Below are 18,974 nucleotides of genomic sequence, written 5' to 3'. Positions count from 1 at the left end.
CTACATTGTCCTCAATGTAAAAAAAAAGCATGTAATGTAAAAGAGGCAATAAAAAGAAAAAGGGAAGTGATGGAAAGATAATACCTGAAGAAGAAATTTTGAAGCTTTTTCCAATGATCTAGTGTGAAGATGGGTTAGCATAAGAGTTAAACCAAAAAAAGAAAGCTATCCTAAAACAACGGAAAGCAAACTATCCTAAATAGCATAAAGCAAACTATCCTAAACATAACGTGAAAGCAGTAAGCCTAACTATACCTCCATCAGATTAGGAGATAATCCTGGTATACAGGATCAGTCAAAGGTATGGACATGTCCTCTGAATCAAATTTCTCCACAAATGACTTTAATCGATGTCCATTTACTTTGAATTCTTTGCCATTATTCGGATCTTGTATCTCGATGGTCCCATAAAGATAGACATTAGTAACAGTGAAAGGACTGGTCCAACGAGATCGGAGTTTGCCTAGAAAGACATGTAACTGAGAATTATACAAGAGAACTTTTTGACCTGGTGTGAATGATTTTCGAAGAATGTGTTGGTCATGAAACACCTTCATCCTGTCCTTGTAGATTCTCGAGTTCTCGTATGCATCATTCCGGATTTCTTCAAGTTCATTCAATTGAAGTTTGCATAGCATGCTAGCGTTGTCCAAATTGAAATTCAGATTTTTAATGCCCAATAGGCTTTATGTTCCAACTCCACAGGTAAGCGCCTTCGTATAGATAAGTCTAAAGGGAGGCATTCCAATAAGGGTCTTAAATGCGGTACGGTAAGCCCATAAGGCATCAGTCAATCGGATTGACCAATCCTAATAGTCAGGGTTAATCGTCTTTTCCAAGATGTGTTTAATTTTTTGATTGAAAATCTCAGCTTGCCCACTTATTTATGGGTGGTATGGAGTGCTCACCTTTTGAGAGATGCTATATTTCTTCATTAAGTTCGCGAATGACCTATTACAAAAATGTGAGGCCCCATCACTAATGATGGCTCAAGGCATTTCAAACTAAGAAAGGATGTTCTCTTTTAAGAATTTAATGATCGTTTGATGGTCATTGTTCCGGCACGAAATCACTTCGACCCATTTAGTGACATAGTCTACGATAAGTAAAATATATAAATTTTCAAAAGATTGGAGGAATGGTCCCATGAAATCAATGCCTCAACAATCAAATGCTTCAATGATCAGAATGGGGTTTAAAGGCATCATGTTTCGACATGACAATGATCCCAATTTCTGACAATGCTTACAAGCTTTGCAAAACTCATGAGTGTCCTTGAACATAGTGGGCCAGTAAAAGCCGCACTGCAGAATTTTGGCTGTGGTCTTTTTAGCAGAAAGTAACCACCACAGGCCTGAGAATGACAAAAGGCGATGACACTTTGGTGTTCATTGTCTGGTACACATCTCCTTAAGATTTAGTCTGGGCAATATTTAAACAAATATGAATCATCCAGAAGAACTTACGAACCTTGGTGAAGAATTTTTTCTTATCTTACGCAGTCCAATATGTTGGCGCGAAACCTATGGCAACATAATTAGCAATATCAGCAAACCAAGTTGAATGGGAGACTTTGAATAATTGTTCATCAGGGAACATGTCATTTATATGTGTCGTCTCAAGGAAATCAGAGAGATCAAGGCAGGAAAGATGGTCTGCCACTACGTTCTCTGCTCACTTTTTATCTTTTATTTTCAAATCAAATTCTTGGAGTAGGAGGATCCATCTTATTAGGTGGGGCTTTGCATCATTCTTAGAAAGAAGATACTTGAGTGCCACATGATTCATGTAAATGACAATCTTGGATTTGATTAAGTACAACTTAAATTTGTCTAAAACGAACATTATGGCTAAGAGTTCATTTTCCGTAGTAGAGTAGTTCACTTGGGCATGATTTAGAGTTCTACTTGTGTAATGAATAACGTAGGGCTTCTTTTCTTTTCTTTGGCTTAAAACCGCCCCAAGAGCATAGTCAGACGCGTCGCACATAAGTTCAAAAGGAAGGCTCTAGTCGGGTGGCTGCATGATAGGTGCAGTGGTTAACATGCCCTTAAGCTTAGTAAAAGCTTACTGACATTGCTCAGTCCACTCGTATGGTGCATCATTTTGAAGTAGATTACATCGAGGATGAGAGAGGTGACTAAAGTCTTTTATGAAAATTCTGTAAACCCGGCATGTCCTAGGAGGGATCGCACATCTCGTATGTTCTTGGGTGGAGGTAAGTTAGAAAAAAGATCAATTTTAACCTTATCTACCTCAATTCCCTTGGACAAGATGATGCATCTAAGGACAATTCCTTTACGAACTATGAAGTGGCACTTTTCCTAATTCAGTACCAAGTTTTTTTCCTCACATCACTTCAGTACATTTTTCAAATTTTGTAAACATTCGCTAAAGGATGGACCAAAGACTGAGAAGTCATCCATGAAGACCTCTAAATATTGCCCCACCATGTTAGAAAAAATACTCAACATACATCACTAAAAAGTGGCGGGGGCATTACATAACCCAAATGGCGTCCTTCGGTAAGCAAAGGTGCCGTAAGGACACGTAAATGTAGTCTTTTCCTGATCTTTAAGGGCTATCTTGATCTGATTGTAGCCAAAATAACTTTCGAGGAAGCAATAGTAAGAGTGACTAGCTAGCCTTTCCAAAATTTGATCGATAAAGGGCAAAGGAAAGTAGTCCTTCCTCGTGATGGTATTCAACTTCCTATAGTCAATGCACATTCTCCAACCAGTAGTGATCCTAGTTGGCATGAGTTCATTGTTGGCATTGGCTACAATGGTGATTCCAGACTTCTTAGGAACCACTTGAGTTGGAATCACCCATTAGCTATCAGATATTGGGTATATGATACCTATATCCAATAGCTTAAGAACCTTAGCCTTAATCCATTTTTTCATGTTTGGATTTAGTCTACATTGTGGTTGTCGTGAGGTCTTCGTATTATCCTCAAGATGAATGTGCTGAGTACAAATCAAAGGGTCAATTCCTTTGAGGTCCGTAATTGACCATCCAAGGGATCCTTTGTGCTCAATGAGAATAGAGATGAGCATACTCTCCTGTTCTTGCTCAAGGTGGGAAGAAATCACTACCGGATATGTCTCATCTTGACCTAAATAGATATATTTCAAATTAGATGGCAAAGGTTTTAGTTCAAGCTTTGGTGCCTTGAGATTAGACGATAGAGGCACTACATCAGTTTGGGGCAATTCTTCAAATTGTGGCCTCCATCGGTTAACTTCAAGTATTAGCACATTATCAAGCATGACACCCATCTCCCTAATTATATCATCATTAAAATCATGGAAATGTGCTATGCACGTCTCTAGAGGATCAGAGGATAAGGTCAAAAGTGTTTTATCTTTCACGAAAGAGTCAATCATGTTAATGTCATGGAAATCGTTATCATCCTATAACTGTCTGCCTGTATTGAAAAAGATATTCAACTCTAATGTCATAATTCCGAAAGACATACTCATGACTCCATTCCTACAATTAATGATTGCGTTTAAAGTGGCAAGGAATGGGCGACCAAGAATGATAGGAATTTGAGTGCTTATGTTCATAATGGGTTGAGTATCCAGGACGATAAAATCTACCGGTAATAGAATCTGTCAACCTGGACCAACACATCCTTGATTATCCCTCTCGGTACACGAACTGAGTGATCGACAAGTTGTAATGTAGTTCGGGTGAGTTTCAATTCACCCAAACCTAGTTGTTCATATACTAAGTAAAGAATCATATTTACGCTCGCTCCTAAGTCAAGAAGTGCGTGCTCAATCCGGTAGTTCCCAATTACACAAGGGATGGTTGGGCTACCGGGATCTTTATATTTCTGTGGCACATCTTACTTTAGGATGACAGTCACTTTTTCAGTTAAAAAGATTTTCTTTTGAATATTTTACCGTTTTTTGGTCATACACAAGTCTTTTAGAAATTTGGCATATGATGGTATTTATTTTACGACATTAAGTAGAGGAATATTAACCTTCACTTGTTTCAACACCTCTAGAATGTCCTGAGAGTTAGAGAGAGATTTTGGTGCAACCAACCGTTGGGGGAATGGGCCAATCGGCTTGCCTTGAAGTTCCGGTTTTAACTCTTGTGGAGCAGTGCTAGGTCTATCATCATTGTCCTCTTCCGGGTCCTTAGGCTTTTCAGCCCTTACCGGAATAGATTTGTCAATTATCTTCCCACTCCTAAGAGTGGTGATAGACTTAGCTTGCTTCGCTTAATTTGAAGAGCTTGGATCACTTATTTCGTATTGTGGTTTAGGATTGGGGAAAGGTTGGGCTGGAAGAATCCCTTTTTCCCCAATTGAATATTTTATCTCATGCCCTTGTATGGCCTTTGAAAGGTCTTGAAGGGTTTGCAATATACCCTGAGTGATAAGATCTTGGTTTTGAATATGTTTCCAGACCGGATCCTCTTGAGGTTTCCCTTGATTCAAGAATTGGTTAGGGATTCCTTGAGAATTAATAGTTTGTCCATTCCTCCAACTAAAGTTCGGATGATTTCTCCAACTAGGATTGTATGTGTTAGAGATGGGTCCATTAAAAGGTCTTTGGTAACTATTTACGGCATTAAATTGCTCATTAGTACCTCTTGAAAAGTAGATATTTTTGGGCAATGTTCAGTTGTGTGAATGTTACAAGCACAAATACCGTAAACAGTTTCCTTACCCTCATCCTTCTTAAGTTCCATGGCCTCGACCTTCCTTGCGAGACTAGCCACTTTAGCATTTATATCATCATCCTCTTTTAGCAAGTATATCCCACCTCTCTCCCTTGCTTGAGTAGGCTTAGATGTGGTGCTAGGTTTTGGGGGGATGTTTCATGATTGTTCGGTTTCAACAAGTTTGTCAAAGTAATCCCACACCTCATCGACATTCTTATTCATGAATTCCCCATTACACATCGTCTCGATGAATTGGCGCGTGGAAGATGTCAGTTCATCATGAACTGACGAGATCCTTGAACCGCTCCCAACATTGGAAGAATGTTTCATCTTCCTTCTAAGCGAAGTTCATGATTGACTTCCTGATGGTGTTCGTCTTATGATATGGAAAGAATTTTTTTATGAACTCCTTCATCATGTCATTCCATGTGCCAATAAATCGCAGAGTAGTGAGTGCAACCACATCTTAACTTTCTCTTTTAAGAAGAAAGGAAAGAGTTTAGGGCTGATTATGTCCTCAGATACGTCAGGAAAGTATAAAGTGGTTATAACCTCATCAAATTCTTGCAAGTGTAGATATGGACTTTCAGATTCAAGTCCAAGAAACTTTGCATGGAGTTGGATCACTCCAGGCTTGATTTTCATGTTTCCTGTATTTTTTAGAAAAATCACACAGGAAGGTGTGCTCCCCCCCCCCCCCCCCCCCAAGTTGTAAATAATCTCGTAAAGTACGAGGCGGGTATGCTTAATGCACCTCATTCTCATCTTGGACTTCCTCAACCCTAGGTTGAGGTTTTCTTCCTAGTTGATTGACAGCCATAACCTCAATTAACTCTGAGGATCTCGTGTGGTGTCTAATCCTATGATGGATAGATAACTCCTCAACTAATCCTCCTTCACTCAAAAGCCATTAAGTGTTGTCATGGACCCACTTGGGCATGAAACACTCTCAACCCTCAATTTTAGATTCTAACATAAACCTAAAAGAAAGAAGGGAAATAGAAATCTAGAAATAGAAAGAGAGAGGGAATTAGAAAGAGGTTACCAAATTAGAAGTTCCTAAATTAAGATCCTACAAAATAAAACAAAATAAGTCAGTTTCTAAAAACAGAAATTCTAAAATTAGAATGTTTCTAAAAAAATAAAAATAAAAAGATGAGTTAGTTTCTAAAAATAAATCAGGAGAGTAACTAGTTTCTAAAAGGGAAAATTTCTAAAAACAGAAAATAGAAAGTTTCTAAAAAGAGAAAAGGAAAGTTTCTAAACCTAGAAATAAAAAGTATAGGGTCACAATGTAGTAATAATCTTGGCGAGACCGAGGTCGAATCCACAAGAACTAATCTCATGCATATTCTCAGAAAAATGTAATCGTTAGTCCTAGGCAATGGCGCCAAAAACTTGTTCACAACCCTAAGTGTAGGGTCACGATGTAGTAATAATCTCGGTAAGACCGAGGTCGAATCCACAGAGACTGAACTTGTGTGTCTTCTAAAAGCAACTAGAACTAGAACTGGAAGAAGATGAAAATCTAAATCTGTAATATTTGAGAGAGTGATTGTGAATTAAATAATTAGAACTAATAAATTTAAAGGTGGGAACTAGGGTTTCCAAGGATCCACTTGTAGAGATCAGGGAGATCTATGCTTGATTCAAGGACACAATTGGAATCAGAGTGCCATCTTATCCAATTGGAAGATATCTTAGTAAAACCAAATCTGAACTTCCTTTAACCTAATTCTCAATGGATAAGAGGTGTGAGAACTGGAAGTGATTCCATCACAAAACCATGCCCAGGAGACATGGCAAATAACAAGATTTACCAATCCCACAACCAACATGAGAGAATTGTGAAAGTTAGGAAGGATTCCATCATCCAACCATGCCGAAGGGATGATGGTGAACAACAAGATTTCCTAATTTCATAATCTTAATACATGAAGAGAACATACTTAAAGCTATCACAAATTTTTTGTAATTTAAGTCATAACAAACCATTAAAAACTGAAAGTATTTCTTAAATATCAAACTAGAATCAAAGATAGTTCAACTTAAACTTGAATCATAGTAATAGAAAACATCCCATCACGCTGCAAGCTTCACCTCTTAGCCCTAGCTAGGAGGTTTAGCCAACCATAGACATGATTGAACTAAAATCTCTTAAGAAAAGCATAAAAACAACTAAGGAAAGGGAAGAAAAACTCTTGGTGACGGCTTTTCCACGCATTTTCTCTACTCCTCAAACCCTAAAAGATGCCTTAGAATGCCTTAGGGATCCCTATTTATAGTTTTACAACTCAAACTTTTGCACTGAGTAGGAAAAATTTATAAACCACTTCAAATTTAGCTGCATAACCCAGGACTGGTCGAGGACATCCCAGGATTGGTCGAGGGTCACCTTCGACGGGTCAAGGATGACCTGATTTTTCATGATTTTATTGGTGGAGTTCGAGTCAAGGAATCCTTGACTGGTCGAGCTGGGCCAGGACCAGTCGAGCAAGAGCTAGGACTAGTTGAGGATTACGCAAATTCACTTCAAAACTTCATTCTCTTCATTCTTGACTTGGTTTTCTTGGATCGTTGGCATGTGAGTGCTTCATTCTTGGTCTTCTAAGATTCATCCTTGGCTTTGGTGATCTTTGAGCGTTAAATGTCACGTCCCAAACCCGAAAATCGGATTCACAGGAATCCTGATCACCGAATCCGGTGCCGACAGCCTTAATAGTACCCCATTCTCGGCTCCTAGCGTCCAGACGCCAGATTCTGATCCTGGGATTCTACAAGGAGGATTTTTTTTTGTACATTTAACTCGTAATAAGTATAACCACAAGATTACCCAATTCACAAAGGCAACATCATAATCACATATCCACTAATATAATCATTTGAGTACAATGCTGAAAGGGAAATACATAAATTGAAAATCAAGCTCCAGAAGATCATTGCACGCTCCAAGCTCAAGACTGCTGCAACCTAACATCACCTGCATGCATCTATCATGCATAAGCTTATAGAAAGCTTAGAGGGTGGTATAAGTGTGTGCACAAGGTAAGTGCAAAGTATTCAACGCAATGTTATAATCATACAATGTCGAAATAGGCGCAAGGTCATGAATCATCGTTATCAGAGTAAGCAAAAATAATGACAAGTCCATGAGTCAAACAATATCAGAATACGCAATACAGATCAACTATACAAATGAGGAACAATACCAGAATACGTGATACAGATCAATTATACAAATGAGGAACAATATCAGAATACGTGATATAGATCAACTATACAAATGAGGAGTCATAAAGAGTCAAATATCAGATGCCGTATCTAAACCATATAAATGCAGAAACACAGGTAACTCAAAATGCCATATGTCGCGAATGTAATGCAATATGCGGTGCGAATGGAATGTCGATGCAAGAGTGCGAAGTCGGGATGATAGTACGTAGTATCACAGGTTACGGGGTCTATCACAAGGGAATTCTATCCAAACCAGTCCCATACCTAAATTTGGATAGTCAGGTACACGTAATAAATAGTTGTGCACTACCAGCCCGAGTGGATAGTGAATGAATGAATAAATGAGTATGCAACTCTTGTTCAATAAGTATACGTATCAGTACTGTTCATCTCTGGGATCATCACCGGGGTTTAGTACACTCCAAATGGCATTGCCGCTCTCCCAGCCGCACAGTCCAAATGAGCGTAAGAAATCTCACTATCCGCCTGGCCAATAGTCTGTCAATACATATCCGGCACGTCGATAGCAGACCCATTCATGAGCTGGTCAAACGCAGCCAAATAATGCCCCATACACTCGGGCGGGTAAGGCTACACCCCCTCCCAACCGACCACGACACAGTGAGAGACGCAACCTCTTAGTATTCGGCACTCGGGCACTCATGTATCCACTCGGTCTCGACATTGGGGCGTCCTCTGGTACCAAGAGGGTTTAAGAATTTTCACCTAGGACCATCTATGGCAGCCCGATGCCAGAACAAATTTTCGGTGCCCCGTCTAGCCATCCATGATATGCCTGTGGAGGCTACGGCCCTTATGTCTCTAGGGTGTACAGTAATTATAATGCAAGATGCATGAGTCATACAATCCGGTCATGCATCAATCCTACACATACCATGCACTCATGTGAGATAACCTTCGCCTATCAGGGAGTCTCATAACAACATGTTCAATGACATATGTAATGATCAACCACGTCTCACAACAAATATGCAAATGATGCGTATGGGCATGTATCATGATGCTATGCTGTCACATACTCATAATCGGTATCAATAACCGGCATTGACAATCGACCTCGACAATGTGGACATTTAACCAACATTGCCCCCGAGGAATGGCCCTCATAGATCCCAACATATAGTGGACCCATGACCTCACATAAGGGCCAAATATACAACACCATGGGCCTCACCAAGAGTTTAATACACATCACGATGGGCCTTTCATATGGGCCTAGCATACATCACAATGGGCCTTAAATACGAGTCGCATATATACCATATAGGTCTCGACAATCGACGTTGACAATTGAAATCGGCCTCGACAATCGAAATCGACACTCGGACTCGACAATCGGAGTCGGCCTCGATACTTGGTCTGGATAATCGGGATCGATCGATAATCAGAATCGACAATCGGTCACGACAATGAGAATTGTCTACGATAATCGGAATTAATTGATAATTAGAGTCGATAAATCGGAATTGGCAATCGGCCACGACAATCGGAATCAATTGATAATCAGAATCGGCAAATCGGTCACGTCAATCGAAATCGGCAATCGGCCACGACAATCGGGATCAATCAATAATCAGGATCGATAAATCAGTCACGTCAATCGGGATCGATCGATAATCACAATCGGTAATTCGGTCAGGACAATCGGATCGATCGATAATCAGAATTGGTAAATTGGTCACGTCAATCAGAATCGATAATTGGCCACGACAATCGGGATCGATTGATAATCAGAATCGGCAATTCAGTCAGGACAATTGGATCGATCGATAATCAAAATCGCCAAATCGGTCACGACAATCGGAATCGATCGATAATTAGAGTCAACAACTCGGTCACGTCAATCGAAATCGACAATCGGCCATGACAATCAGGATCGATCGATAATCAGAATCGACAATTTAGTTAGGACAATCGGATCGATCGATAATTAGAATTGGCAAATCTGCCACGACAATCGGATCGATTGATGATCAGAATCGGTAAATCGGTCATGACAATCGGGATCGATCGATGATCAGAATCGGCAAATCGGTCACGACAATTGGATTGATTGATAATCAGGATCGGGAAATTGCAATCGATGAGAATGGCCTAACAAGGCCTAAGGGAAGGTCACAATGAGGACATCTAACCTTCATTGCCCATCAATGTGGACATCTAACCAACATTGTTCCCAATGAGTGGCCCACATAGAACTGAACATATAGTGGGCCCAAGGCCTCACACAAGGGCCTAATATACATCACCATGGGCCTTAGCACAAGGGCCATAAATACATCATGTTGGGATACTTCCACGGGCCTTAAATACATAACAGGTGGGCCCTGCACATGGGCCATTAATACATCTCAATGGGCCACGACCCATGGGCCTTAGTACATCACAATGGGCTTCAACCATGGGCCCTAAATACATCTCAACGGGCCTTACCAAATGGGCTAGAAATACGTTACAATGTGCCACACTAATGGGCCTCATACATCAAGTCGGCCATATCAATGGGTCGCACCGATGGGCCTCAACATCAAGTCGGCCACATCAATGTGTCACACTGATGGGCCTTATACATCAAGTCGGCCACATCAATGGGTCGCACCGATGGGCCTCAAACATCAAGTCGGCCATATCAATGGGTCGCACCGATGGGCCTCATACATCAAGTCGGCCATATCAATGGGCCGCACCGATGGGCCTCATACATCAAGTCGGCCACATCAATGGGCCGCACCGATGGGCCTCATACATAACACGTCGGGCCCCATGGACAAGCTACAAATTCATGGATGGGCCATAAATACATCAAGGTGGGCCTCACTCATATGGGCCGCACCAAAAATCATTTCAAAAATTGTAGGTGTAACATGAGTATCACTGTACACATGGCCCACGAATGATGATCAGCACTGGCCAAACATTATCTAGGTAAATCAGTACTGTCCAAACATTGTCCATATAAATCTGCACCATCCAAACATTGTCCAGCACTGTCCACCACTTTCTAGATGGTGTGGATGAAACAAACACATCACGGTGTGACAGTACAGCAGCGTCAAAATAGCTGAACGGCGTGGGTGGAATACATACAACATGGTGTGGTCCATAGCACCGCCCAAACATGGTCTGGTACCATCCAAACATTCTAGATAGTATGGATTAAACAAATATCTCATGGTGGTGTCCCATCATCTAAATGATGGACGGCTAGGATAAAACAGATACATCACACGTGAGTTCCACATGCTGGACAGCATGTATGTACAACACATATATCACGAAAATCCCACCGTCCAAGGGTCCGGGCGGTGGATGGGATTGGTGAAACATATACATTAGGTGGGGCCACGTGGCGTGACCCATGAGATATAATATTATATATATTATACATATACATCAGGTGGGACCACGTGGTGTGGACCACCAGATATAATGTTTATATTAATATATACACCACACACACACACACACACACACACATATATATATATTACCATTCATGTAAACGTCCAGCCCTGGACGTCATTTAATAGACGTTCAGGATGAAATATATATGCCAGGTGGGTCCACACGTGTGGGACCCACCACACATATACCTTATGATGAGGGCCCACAGAACAGAGTTCTTACAGTAGCTACAGCTGCTGATGGATGGTTGGATCTCACACAGCAGCGACTGGGGTCCACGGCTGGACAGAATGGATATAACACTGCCTCATGTTCAGACCCATTGAACTTGCTGGTGTTAATATAGCAGCTACAAAGCTTTTGTACACGATACTTCAGCTAATTCACTTCATAGAAGTGGGTCCCATGTGGGGCCCACCATGATGCTTATCTGCCATCCAAACCGTTGCTAAGGTCACGCAGACCCTAGATTCTACAAGGAGGATTTTTTTTGTACATTTAACTCGTAATAAGCATAACCACAAGATTACCCAATTCACAAAGACAATATCATCATCACATATCCACTAATATAATCATTTGAGTACAACACTGAAAGGGAAATACATAAATTGAAAATCAAGCTCCAGAAGACCGCTGCAGGCTCCAAGCTCAACACTGCTGCAACCTAACATCACCTGCACACATCTATCCTGCATAAGCTTATAGAAAGCTTAGAAGGTGGTGTAAGTGTGTGCACAAGGTAAGTGTCAAGTATCCAACGCAATGTCATAATCATACAATGTCGAAATAGGCGCAAGGTCATGAATCATACGTTATCAGAGTAAGCAAAAATACTGACAAGTCCATGAGTCAAACAATATCAGAATACGCAATACAGATCAACTATACAAATGAGGAACAATACCAGAATACGCGATATAGATCAATTATACAAATGAGGAACAATATCAGAATACGTGATACAGATCAACTATACAAATGAGGAGTCATAAAGAGTCAAATATCAGATGCCGTATCTAAACCATATAAATGCAGAAACATAGGTAACCCAAAATGCCATATGCCGCGAATGTAATGCAATATGCGGTGCGAATGGAATGTCGATGCAAGAGTGCGAAGTCGGGATGATAGTACGTAGTATCACAGGTTACGGGGTCTATCACAAGGGAATTCTATCCAAACCAGTCCCATACCTAAATTTGGATAGTCAGGTACACATAATAAATAGTTGCGCACTACCAGCCCGAGTGGATAGTGAATGAATGAATAAATGAGTATGCAACTCTTGTTCAATAAGTCTACATATTAGTACTGTTCATCTCTGGGATCATCACCAGGGTTTAGTACACTCCAAATGGCATTGCCGCTCTCCCAGCCGCACAGTCCAAATGAGCGTAAGAAACCTCACTATCCGCCTAGCCAATAGTCTGTCAATACCTATCCGGCACGTCGATAGCGGACCCATTCATGAGCTGGTCAAACGCAGCCAAATAATGCCCCATACGCTCGGGCGGGTAAGGCTACACCCCCTCCCAACCGACCACAACACAGTGGGAGACGCGGCCTCTTGGTATTCGGCACTCGGGCACTCATGTATCTACTCGGTCTCGACGTTGGGGCGTCCTCTGGTACCAAGAGGGTTTAGGGATTTTCACCTAGGACCATCTATGGCAGCCCGATGCTAGAACAAATTTTCGGTGCCCCGTCTAGCCATCCATGATATGCCTGTGGAGGCTACGGCCCTTATGTCACTAGGGTGTACAGTAATTATAATGCAAGATGCATGAGTCATACAATCCGGTCATGCATCAATCCTGCACATACCATGCACTTATGTGAGATAACCTCCGCCTATCAGGGAGTCTCATAACAACATGCTCAATGACATATGCAATGATCAACCATGTCTCATAACAAGTATGCAAATGATGCGTATGGGCATGTATCATGATGCTATGCTGTCACATACTCATAATTGGTATCAATAACCGGCATTGACAATTGACCTCGACAATGTGGACATTTAACCAACATTGCCCCCGAGGAATGGCCCTCATAGATCCCAACATATAGTGGACCCATGACCTCACACAAGGGCCAAATATACAACACCATGGGCCTCACTCAAGAGCTTAATACACATCACGATGGGCCTTTCACATGGGCCTAACATACATCACAATGGGCCTTAACTACGAGTCGCATATATACCATATAGGTCTTGACAATCGACGTTGACAATTGAAATCGGCCTCGACAATCGAAATCGACACTCGGACTTGACAATCGGAATCGACCTCGATACTTGGTCTGGATAATCAGGATCGATCGATAATCAGAATCGACAAATCGATCACGACAATGAGAATTGTCTACGATAATCGGAATTAATTGATAATTAAAGTCGACAAATCGGTCACGAAAATCGGAATTGGTAATCGGCCACGACAATCGGAATCAATTGATAATCAGAATCGGCAAATCGGTCACGTCAATCGAAATCGGCAATCGGCCACGACAATTGGGATCAATCAATAATCAGGATCGGCAAATCGGTCACATCAATCGGGATCGATCGATAATCAGAATCGGTAATTCCGTCAGGACAATCGGATCGATCGATAATCAGAATCAGTAAATTAGTCACATCAATTAGAATCGATAATCGGCCACGACAATTGGGATTGATTGATAATCAGAATCGGCAATTCGGTCAGGACAATCGGATTGATCGATAATCAAAATCGCCAAATCGGTCATGACAATCGGAATCGATCGATAATCAGAGTCAACAACTCGGTCACGTCAATCAAAATCGACAATCGGCCACAACAATCAGGATCGATCGATAATCAGAATCGATAGTTCGGTCAGGACAATTGGATCGATCGATAATTAGAATTGGCAAATCGGCCACGACAATCGGATCGATTGATGATCAGAATCGGTAAATCGGTCACGACAATCGGGATCGATCGATGATAGAATCGGTAAATCGGTCACGACAATTGGATTGATCGATAATCAGGATCGAAAAATTGCAATCGATGAGAATGGCCTAACAAGGCCTAAGGGAAGGTCACAATGAGGACATCTAACCGTCATTGCCCATCAATGTGGACATCTAACCAACATTGTTCCCAATGAGTGGCCCACATAGAACCGAACATATAGTGGGCCCAAGGCCTCCCACAAGGGCCTAATATACATCACCATGGGCCTTGGCACAAGGGCCATAAATACATCACGTTGGGATACTTCCACGGGCCTTAAATACATAATAGGTGGGCCCTGCACATGGGCCATTAATACATCTCAATGGGCCACGACCCATGGGCCTTAGTACATCACAATGGGCTTCAACCATGGGCCCTAAATACATCTCAATGGGCCTTACCAAATGGGCTGGAAATACGTTACAATGTGCCACACTAATGGGCCTCATACATCAAGTCAGCCATATCAATGGGTCGCACCGATGGGCCTCAACATCAAGTCGGCCACATCAATGTGTTGCACTGATGGGCCTTATACATCAAGTCAGCCACATCAATGGGTCGCACCGATGGGCCTCATACATCAAGTCGGCCATATCAATGGGTCGCACCGATGGGCCTCATACATCATGTCGGCCACATCAATGGGCCGCACCAATGGGCCTCATACATCAAGTCGGCCACATCAATGGGCCGCACCGATGGGCCTCATACATAACACGTCGGGCCCCATGGACAAGCTACAAATTCATGGATGGGCCATAAATACATCAAGGTGGGCCTCACTCATATGGGCCGTACCAAAAATCATTTCAAAAATTGTAGGTGTAACATGAGTATCACTGTACACATGGCCCACGAATGATGATCGGCACTGGCCAAACATTATCTAGGTAAATCAGTACTGTCCAAACATTGTCCATATAAATCTGCACCATCCAAACATTGTCCAGCACTATTTGGATGGTGTGGATGAAACAAACACATCATGGTGTGGCAGTACAGCACCGGATGGCGTGGGTGGAATACATACAACATGGTGTGGTCCATAGCACCGCCCAAACATGGTCTGGTACCATCCAAACATTCTAGACAGCATGGATTAAACAAATATCTCATGGTGGTGTCCCATCATCTAAATGATGGACGGCTAGGATAAAATAGATACATCACACGTGAGCTACACATGCTGGACAGCATGTATGTACAACACATATATCATGAAAATCCCACCGTCCAAGGGTCCGGGCGGTGGATGGGATTGGTGAAACATATACATTAGGTGGGGCCACGTGGCGTGACCCATGAGATATAATATTATATATATTATACATATACATCAGGTGGGACCACGTGGTGTGGACCACCAGATATAATGTTTATATTAATATATACACCACACACACACACACACACACACACACACACACACACACACATATATATATTACCATTCATGTAAACGTCCAGCCCTGGACGTCATTTAACAGACATTCAGGATGAAATATATATGCCAGGTGGGTCCACACGTGTGGGACCCACCACACATATACCTTGTGATGAGGGCCCATAGAACAGAGTTCTTACAGCAGCTACAGCTGCTGATGGACGGTTGGATCTCACACAGCAGCGACTGGGGTCCACGGCTGGACAGAATGGATATAACACGTGCCTCATGTTCAGACCCACTGAACTTGCTGGCGTTAATACAGCAGCTACAAAGCTGTTGTACACGATACTTCAGCTAATTCACTTCATAGAAGTGGGTCCCATGTGGGGCCCACCATGATGCTTATCTGCCATCCAAACCGTTGCTAAGGTCACGCAGACCCTAGATGAAGAGGAAAACAAATTTCATAATGGTCCAAGGCTCCTGGGACACCCAAAAAGGGTTTTAATGGCAGTCATTCAAACCCACTGTCTGCTATGATGTGGGCCACCTGAGTTACTTATAAGGGTGATCTTTGGAGGGGCCACCGACCAGAAAGGGGGTCACCAATTTCAAGGTGCTGATGTCCCACACACCTCACGTGGGGCCCACGGTTGGGACCCGTGGTCCCTGGCCTGCTGTTACACACTAGAGGACGCCGCTGGCATCCTCTGACGATCAGCTGCAGCAGCAGCTGCGGCTGCGTCAATTTTTTTTGAAAAAAAAATGGGTTTTTGTTGTTTTTCATAGGTAAGGCCCCCATCAGGTGGATCCACTCCACCCATTGGATTCGATGGCCCAAGACAGACCAAACAAGCCTAATATCCGATATTTTTTTTGGTGTATAAAAAATGTCAGGGAGTATTTCAACGGTAAGGATGTTGTTTGCTATGCTATGGCCCAACAGAAAAATCAGATCAGCTGCATTTTTTGGCTCAACGCCTAAAATGATTTGGGAAATGGGATGGACAGCTTGGATTGGATCCATACGTCAAATTGGGGCCTGTATGAGTGGCCCACCCAAAAGTCTTAAAACCCCCTTTTTTCTGGTAGAGAGTACACTTCACTATCTGACTCCGGTGAAAGACGTCCAACGTCCAGGGACGCTGGACGGACCGTGGGGTCCATTTGATGGATGACTCAGACATCACATACATCAAGGTGGGGTACATCCAGGTAGGCCACACGGCCACATTATCACACCAAAATAATGAAAGAGAGAGAGAGGGAGAAAGAAGCACCCACCTCTCATTCTTCTTCCTCCCTAGCCTTCCAATGCTCTAAAAGTGCTCATTCAACGGTGGAGATGATGATCCAAGGGTGGAGATGAGAGATAGGGTGGTAGGGAGTGGGCCACACATGACTCTTCTCATAGAGAGCTTGGACGTTTCCTCTCCTTGGGAGTTTCTTGGGAGAGTGAGAAATGAGAGAGAGAGAGAGAGGGAGGAGTGGTGATGAAGTGGAAAGGGATGTGTTCTTTTGACTTTTGTAAGAAAAGAATGGCTAAGCATGGGTTGAATTGACTTTGGATAAGGAGAGGTAAGGGTGAGTGATGACTTATGATGGGATGTACTTGACTTATGATTGATGTGATTGATGGGACATATCATAGAAATTCTATCAAAATTCGCAAAGCGCGACATTTTCCTCAAATTGAACGCGGGCCCACATCTCCTACCCCGGGCATCGCCTCACTGCGCAAGATGCAGCATCGGAACCGCGGTGACGATGCGGTCGCAATGGTGTAAGTCTCGGCTCAAGCCAACTCTGATATATAGGACACGTCTCAGGATCGTGGGAAAACACCGATAACAGATCGCAGGTCGCCGAAATTTGACTGGGAGGACCACGAAAGCCTATGGAACCGTACGGGGTAGGATATGGGTCTTACATTAAATCCATAATTTTATCATCCTTTTCAATCTAAGCTCTTAAATTCACCTTGCAACAGAAACATGATTAAAATAGAACATTAAGTATTATCATGTTCATAAAACTAAGTAATAAATGGGGTCCAATATGCAATATTTGACCCTCAACACTTGGGCATGGTAGGATGATGGAATCCATCCTAACCTTCACAATTCTCCTATGATTGGTTGTGGGATTGGTAAATCCTGTTGTTTGCTTTGTCTCCTGGGTATGGTTAGGTGATGGAATCACTTCCAAATCCTCACAAGTCTCATCCAATGATGATTAGATCCATGAGAAGTTCAGAGATCTGACAAATCTCTTCTTACCAATTAGGTAGGATATGACTCTAATTCCAGTTGTGTCCTTGAATTAAGCAAGGTAGCCCCCTAATTGCTACGAGTGGATCCTTGGCACCCTAGTTACCACCTTTAAATTTATAAGTTTTAATTACCTTATTCAAAATCCTTTGTCGAATATTTCAGATTTAAGTTTACATCTTCTTCTAGTTCTAGTTCTAGTTACTTTCAGAAGACGCACAAGTTCAGTCCCTGTGGATTCGACCTCGGTCTCACCGAGATTATTACTGCATCGTGACCCTACACTTCAGGTTTTGAACAAGTTTTTGGCGCCGTTGCCGAGGATTGACCATTGCATCTTTCTGAGATTAACTATTTTTGGAATTAGGTTAAGATTAGGGTTTTTTTAGTTTTCTAGTTTTAGGATTATGGTTTTTTGGTTTTATTTTAGAAACTAACTTAGCTTCCTAATTCTAGGTTTAAAAATTTTCTTAATTTAATTTTAGAAACTAACTCTTTCTAGAAACTTTCTATTTTATTTTTTTAGAAACGAGGTTGTTTTTTTGGAAACTTCCCTTTTTAGAAACTAGCTTGTTTTGTTTTTAGAAAATTTTTAATTTTAGAATTTCTATTTTTAGAAACTGACTTATTTTGTATTGTTTTGCAGGATCTTAATCTAAGAACTTTTAATTTGGTAACTTCTTTTTAATTCTCTCTTTCTATTTCTAGCTTTCCATATTGCTGTAGGATTTTTCTTTTATTCTTTTTTTTTAAGGATTAGATTCAGAGTTAGGGTTTCACCATGCAAGAGTGGGAACGTCAGTATGCTGAGATGGATAAGAGATATTGGGAAGGGATGTATGATGATTATGATAGAAATCAACCTATGTCTCAAAATTTTTCTAAAACCATCATTGAGAGCCAACCAGAATATAATGCTCCACCAGTTAAGAAGTCCTTATGTGATCATATGACGGAGAATAATTACAC

This window comes from Magnolia sinica, chromosome 18 (assembly GCF_029962835.1).
Source record: "Magnolia sinica isolate HGM2019 chromosome 18, MsV1, whole genome shotgun sequence".
In the NCBI taxonomy this organism is placed as follows: domain Eukaryota; kingdom Viridiplantae; phylum Streptophyta; class Magnoliopsida; order Magnoliales; family Magnoliaceae; genus Magnolia; species Magnolia sinica.
This window is presented reverse-complemented; position numbering follows the sequence as displayed.